This window comes from Magnolia sinica, chromosome 7 (assembly GCF_029962835.1).
Source record: "Magnolia sinica isolate HGM2019 chromosome 7, MsV1, whole genome shotgun sequence".
NCBI classification, from domain to species: domain Eukaryota; kingdom Viridiplantae; phylum Streptophyta; class Magnoliopsida; order Magnoliales; family Magnoliaceae; genus Magnolia; species Magnolia sinica.
Window position 1 is genome coordinate 24730707 of NC_080579.1, and position 7992 is coordinate 24738698.

Genomic DNA, 7992 nt, shown 5'->3' on the forward strand with positions numbered 1-7992 from the left:
TTTAAAGAGACAGATCATGCCCCCCTATCCATGTCAGTTTTGCATAAAGATTTCTTTGGAAGATAATACTTGCAAAGCAAAGCATGCTACTACTCTTGAAAGATCGATAACACTCAGCATTCCGTTAAGGAATTGAAAGAATATATCTGAGTCATCAAGCTGTCCAGAAGAAAATGATAATTCTTTGCTATTGTAATCTCTACCGCCTTTAATGATTTTGTGAGATAATATTTCTTCATTATCAAGAAGGCAAGAGACAGAAAGACCCCGCATTGTCGGAAGGATAAAAATACTTTTGTCTGAACATTTTTTGATTGGACATGACTTAACATGACTGAACTTGACTTGACTGGATTGAACCTAGCTTGACTAAACTTGACTGGACTAAACCTGACTTGACTGAACTTTAAGCTCTTAAGTAGTTGGAGCCATCACAGTTTAGGCTTGTAAGTAGTTGGTGCTGGGTCTTACGCGAATGGCCGCTATAACTCTCTAGAGTTCACTTGGCTTATCGCAGCTGGGGAGCTTACAAACCACTATCCATCAGAGGGGATAGTGAAGTTACCAGGGCAGTGAACTCGGTGGGATTTATGTACAGGGTTGGCCATAGTAACTCTCTAGAGTTCATGGGGCGCGCAAGGTTACCTTCGGGTACCAAATCCAGGGCTGTCAGTCCATCAACGAGGGGTCATCTTACTTCAGAGACCTGCCTCATGCGTGACTACAGAAATTAAGTTAGGGATCTAAGGAGTCATCCCTCTTCAAAGATTCACTTTTTCTTCACCTGTCAGGTTAGACCCATTCATGAGAGGGCATTTCCTCACCAACCCTCGTGACGCTATCGAAAACTATACAGATGGCATAGGTCTTATGTGATTGCTTCATCAATTGCCCGCATGGGTGCACGTGATGCTCTTTACGGGCTTTTTAGTTCCTCAGGCTTCTCACTGCTACCCATATGATCTCACTATATCGCCATTGCCAATGATGATATGTCTTATACGTAGTTGGCTTTATAAGCTCGGCTTTACTACTGTACATGATGAATCGCCATCATTATCGTAGGACTTATACATGGTTTGCCTTATAAGCTTGTTCCACTACCGTAAATGATGAATTGCCGTGGTCGACAATATTTATATGCAACATGCTTTATAGGCCTTGCTAAAGATAATAAATCGAAATTGATATATCACCATTGCTGAAGATATAAAATAAAATTTTATGGTTAGAATAGTGTATCAGCTTGGTGGTGCTATTAATTTCGATAAATTTAGATAATAAAATGGCTTTTATGTCAACAATATGGTGATGGAGATGATAGCTTTTGAAGTTTCAATGATAATCATTGGCGATAATCATTGGTGACGATTTTCATTTGGTAATAATCATTGGCGATGGCGATGACGACTTTTGACGATTCGACGATAATCATTGGCGCTTTTCATTAGTGAAAGTCAGTGGCGATTTTCATTTGGCAATAATCGTTGGCACTTGGCGATATCGGACGATTTGGCAATAATCGGTGATTAACTTGATATGCTTGAACTTGATATCCTTGAAAATCTGCCTTTTATTCAGAATGGTGAAGAATACATGGCATTTACCTTTTGAGGCTCTTCCATTATTCTGCTTGTCTTGCCCTCTTTTGATTTAAAAGTATTATGCTGATAATCTTCAAAATCAAAACTATGATCATCTTCAAGGATAACATATTTTGACGAATTGGGCATTGACAAGTGTATATACCGATGAGAATTTACTTCTCTAGCGAATATGCTTGTCTTACGGCTTCACGTTTCTTTCTTTTTTCATGTCTTCCTTATGACAATTTCACCATCATCAATCATCTTTTGTAGAATATTCTTCAAGACAAAGTAATTCTCAATTCAATGTCTAAGAAAATGATGATAATAGCAGTAATCATTTTCTCTTATTTTCTTCACTTCCTTTAGACGTTTTGGCCATAGTAGTTTGATTTTGTCAAATGATTTTCCTGATTGACCAATATAATATTCTTTCAAGAAAAATAATTTTTCCAAGATGAATATCTGTAGGCATTCCGATGCCTTATTCATTCTAATCCCTGGCTTGATAAGTTCTGTTGATATAATCTTCAGTGATAATATATTAATTATATCGTTTTGGATTTAAACTTGGCCCTGGTTTTGTAAGTGACTTTTAATAAATCCCAGTATATCATCTTTCTTAAAGAATATATGTTGAATCTTTTCATGTCTTAATTAGCATTATAAGCTTGATAATTGCCAATAATCCGGATATAGTTGTCGCTTCATAAATCTTGTATAAAACTCCCCAGGGCTTAGAAATAGTTTTGCAATAGCCTTTTCAAAGTATATAATTTTGAAGATACTTTTAAAGGCCGCAACGATGATCCAATTGCAATAATAACCCTGTGCTTGAGCGTCAATATACAATAACTCCATCGCGGTAATGATTTTGGCCCCTGTGTTGACCTGTAAAAATTGATATCGACAATTATCATATCAAGAAATCAACAAATTACCTTTTTCGGGATTAGGTAGATTGGGAATTTCGCTCAGATGTTCAAAAGAATATTAAAAAAATTTATCTTTATCTGATTTCTTTATTCATTGATTATTCTTCATGAAGATGCATGATCAGAATATTGCTTGTCTTATCACATATTGCATATCCATTCTTCTTTTCCTTCTTTCACATAAGTATGATGGACCATGCCACTACTATAATCATGTCTTATTTCTTGATGAGTTCTTGATACCATGTTTCAAATGGAAATTATGTTAACTCGTCATTCTTCTCTCAATCATATTCTTCCATAAAAATTTCACCATTGTCGATCATCATTTGAAGTATATCTTTGATGACATAGCAATTTCCAATCTGATGCCTAGACATTTAATGATAGTGATAATATCCTTTTGCTCTCCTCTTCTTTGTTTCTTTATAGTACTTTGACTTTGGTATCTTAATTTCCTCTCTAGTCAATAGTTGATTCTTCATAGGAAGTATATCTTCTTTTACGAATACCCATTTCTTTGGAGTCTTACATTGTCTGCATTTTTTTATAGCATTGTATGACCTTTCTAATTTTCTTCGTCACTATTTCTTTCTTCACTCTGATAATCTTCTTTGTTTTCTTCTTTGCTAGTGGCATTGGCTGACATTTCATGAAGATTCTAGTATAGTGACTCTATATAAAAGGCAGACACTTTTTTCAACCATCTTTTCAAGAGTATGACCCATGTATTTTTTATGCCCCAACAACTTCAATGAGGAGGAAGAGGCTAGTTTATTTGAGCCTCAACTTAACCTAGGAAAACAATGTGATGAAAGTGATCTCATCCCACTTGTGAACTGTACTGAATTGGAAGATAATAAGTATTGGGATAAGAATCATGAGTTTACAATTAAGATGCATTAAAATCGATTTTAATTATGGTTCAGGAAAGTGATCACTAGATACAGGACATTGTCGACCATAATGATCTACTTCACCCATCTGACACGTTTGATTTACATATGGAGGAAGAGTCCATTCAAAGTGAACCACATAACTCTTTTGAGGTGTGTGTAGACCACTCCCCTTATTTAGATTATAATATGATTAGGCATATGGACAAGTTGCCTGAGATAACTCTGGAATTTGAAACCACTTAGTTAATGCCACCTTCTGAGCCATCAACACTTAACGATATTATGCCTCTACTGAGTAGTAACAATGAACATAGCCTTCACATCAATGCGCCTACCGATCCACAATTTGTTTATCCAGGGCAGTGTGAGATGTATCCGGTGACAATTGACTCTCACTGAGGTGAAGAGCAAGAGATCATGTTTCCCTCTATTCTAAGAGAAGATGAAGGAATATTAGGCATATCATCACAAACCTTAATGTGGAAAATAAGCCTCTCTCAACTGACTATCTCAACTCTCTTAAAGATCGCTGGGCTTATTATGCAGATTAAAATGATCTCATGATAAAAGAAATAATGGATGCTTGCAAAATAATACCTCAGTGGTTGTTTCTGACCGAGAGAACCCTTATTCTAAAGCCCCTCCTTCCACAAATCTTGAATGTTTACCATTAAGGGAGGAAGAGCTGAAAGTTGAACTGAAGCCTAAAACTTTAGAATATGTTGAGACTGTATCACCTATAAAGAATTACTCTAAATTTTATCTACTTGTAGTTAGTGATTTACCATGTTGTGCTAACTCTGAAACTTTCTCTATCTCAGGTGAATCATATGTACTTTGGATACCTCAGGAGATTAAAAGGAAACTTTATATTGAGGTCCATAAATTTCTCTGAAAAATCATGCTCCAGGGCATCCAAGCCTATTGCAAAAAGACTTTTTGGATAATCTTGTTATGAAACCTACTGAGAAATTTATCAAGATACTGGTCGGAGAAGGAACCTTGCTGCAGACTAAGTATCTTTCCCTTGTTTTCCTAGTTAAGTTTATTGTTTTTAAAGAATTTAGAATTAAGATAGTTTACTTTTTGTTGTTTAGGATAATTTTCTTTTTACTATTTAGGAAAGTTTGCTTTTTGATGGTTTAATTCTTGTGCTAACCCATCTTCACATTGAGATATTTTGAAAAAAAAATTTCAGAATTCCTTCTTCAGGTACTACCTTTCCACCACTTCCCTTTATTTTCATTGCCTGATTTGCATTGAATGTTTATCTCTTTTACATTGAGGATAATGTAGATTTTAGGTTGGGGGTGTGGATTAAGCAGGCTAATCAGTTGTTTCTTAGTCTTTGGGCAAAGCTGTGAAAAAATTGAGAAAATTTTCTGAAGTTTCTACAAATTTAACTGATCTTGAAGTTAATCCATGAATTAGAATTATAAGATACATAATATTGATGCCCTATGTCTCTTGGATTTTAGTCACTTGGGAGATCTCAAAATTAAGTTAAGGCATTGATCCTCGATTAGAAGTTTAAACATTGATTAAGTCATAATTTCACATGTCACATCCAGCTTACACATTAACGTGTCAGTTTGACATTGAATTGTTAACTTTGTGATTATTTAGCATGAAAGGAACTTACCTGGGGAATTCGTCAATCATGTTTTTTTTAAAATAATAATAATAATAATAATACCCGGCTAAAAAAATAGTTGTCATTGAAAAAGGCTACCTATTAAAGATCTTTAAAAATGTTGACATAGCGTGAAATCCCTCAAAAGAAAAATAAAAAACTGGAGGAATAAAAGAGGGAACTAAAACATGAACTATAAGGCAAGTTTCGTTTTAGGGTTTGGTTGTCCTAAATGCTCTTTTAATTATCAATGTTATCATGAAAGTGACGAATTGAACCTTTGATTGTGATAAGTCTAGGCTTCACTATACACCCACGGAACTCAATGTTTGGAATTGTTCTAATTGGATGATTAATTCTTTGAACTCGATTATGAAACTTACCAAATGCTAGAGTTTAGGAGAAGGTAATGCACAACATGGATGTATTTTAAAAATTTTTTATCTAATTTTTTAAAAAAAATCACTTAAGCTTATAGAAATTATCCTGTGGTTCTCAAAATATTTTTTGCATACTTTGCTCAGGACTAGTAAAATGCTGGTTGGAGATTGTGTTGAGGGTCAAATATTACATATTATCCCCCATTTATATCCTGATTTTATGAACATGATAATGCTTAATATTCTATTTTACTTCTGTTTGTGGTGTAAGGTGAATTTAAGAGCATGAATTGAAAAGGGTGTTAAAAGCATGGATTTAATGCTCAAGAATCACTAAGGCAAGGGATGGATCTTAAGATACCAAGATTGAAGAATTCACATGTCAAAGATTTAAAAAACTAAGTGAGGAATGAAGAGAATCAAAGATTTAAAGTGAAGAAAAAGAATCCTGAAATCGTCCATAAAAAGCATATTCTGAAACTCTAGGTCATTTTGTGAAATTGCGCAGAGTGAAGTCTATTTTGGGAAACTGCACAAATTGAAGTATATTTTAGCAAATTGCATAAATTTGAGGTGATTTTGAGAGTTTTTCAACTAGGTGTGAAAGTTGGAGTTCCACAACTATAAATAAGACTCCCTATGATGTTCCTAGACATCTTCTAGGATTTTAGGAGTGGAGCAAAAGGGTAAAGAAGCCATCCCCAAGAGCTTTTCTTATTTTTTCTTAATTATTTTCATGTTTTTCATAAGAGACTTTGGTCCAATCATGTCTATGGTTGGCTAAACCTCTTATCTAGGGCTAAGAGATGAAGCTTATAGTATGATAGGATGTTTCTATTGCTTTGATTCATGTATATGTTGAACTCTATAGATTCTAATTTGATATTTAAGGAATACTTTCAGTTTTTAATAATTTATTGTGACTCAAATTACATTAGATCTGTAATAGCTTTGAGTATCTTCTTTTCCTAATTTGAGATTGTGAAATTAGTAACTCGTGTTGTTCAACATCGTCCCTTGGGCATGGTAGGGTGATGGAATCCTTCCCAATCTTCACAATTCTCCTACTTTGAGATTATGGGATTGGTAAATCCTGTTGTTTGCCATTGTCTCCTAGGCATGGTTTGGTGATGGAATCCCTGACAAGTATTATAACTCTCCTTCATTGAGAATTAGGTCAATGAAAGTTTAGATTTGGTTTTATTAATATTTTTTCCAATTGGATAGGATATGACTCCAATTCTAATTGTGTTAATTGAATTAAGTAAGAGGGCTCCCTGATCACTACAAGTGGATCCTTGGCACCCTAGTTCCCACCTTTAAATTCTTAGTTTTAATTACTTAATTCACAATTACTCTCTCAATCACTTTAGAATTAGTTTTACATCTTCTTCTAGTTCTACTTCTAGCTAATTTCAGAAACACACAAGATGAGTCCCTGTGGATTCGACCTTAGTCTTACCAAGATTATTACTACATCATGACCCTACACTTAGGGTTGTGAACATTGGAGAGTACCGTCACCACTCAGCTAAAGTTGCTAACCACCTTGACTCTACCATAACCGAACAGCTCACATAGGACCAGCTCATCTAGGATTGCCCTTATTTTCGCCCTGGAGTTGGAACCAAAACCGTAGCCTTTGGAGAAGGAAAATTGGTTAGTTGCTTTTTTTAGATGATTGATGATGATTCTCCGTCACATTCCTCTGTTATTTATAGATTTCTATCGTAAGTTATTTTTCGAACGGTTATAACAGTCTTAAAGCCTTTTTAGATTATTCTCTTTTCTAAATCCTTTGTTTAGTATATTTCCCTTTACAAATGTTCCACTTTTGTCAGCCAAGGCTTTGTTACCCTCAGACATATTTTATATCTTAAACATCTCGATTGTGTTTCATGTATATGGACCATAATACTTTATTAAGCATCCAATGAGGTGTAGAATTTATATTTACGTCCATTGTAAATCTTTCCATTTACTTTTTATTCCTCATGCAACGCCATGTGTTGTTATTTTATTGGATTTCTTTTAATAGCCAAAAATAAGGTAGAGCATACACGTGATGTTTATATGTCATATGCATGAATTGCTAGGTAACTCGCAGATGATGGAGAGAAAAAGATAAATATCAAGCTTCCAAAAGTGTTGTGCCTCTATCTGCAGTCTTTAGATACTTGGATCGGATTCATGTCTAGGCCCATGTCCTAAAATGATCTGCGGCAACTGGATGGACGGAGCTAATATATCACATATATCATGGTGGACCCCTTGGAGCTCTTGGATGAAGGAAATCCGTGTGTGTGTGTGTGTGTGGGGGGAGATGCATGCATTGTGTGGTCCTACATAGAGGTGAGCATCGAGTCGAGTCAGATCGGATTGGATCCAACTTGACTCGATCTGAGTTTTTCAAGTAATTGACCCGAACTTGATCCGATCCGGGACCAAGTCTAGGTCAGCTGACTCGATCTGATCCGATGCACTGTTGGCCTGACCCAAATCGAGTCGGACTTAGTTAGGGAAACCGAGTCAGATCAGGTTGGGTACGGTTCGGATTAG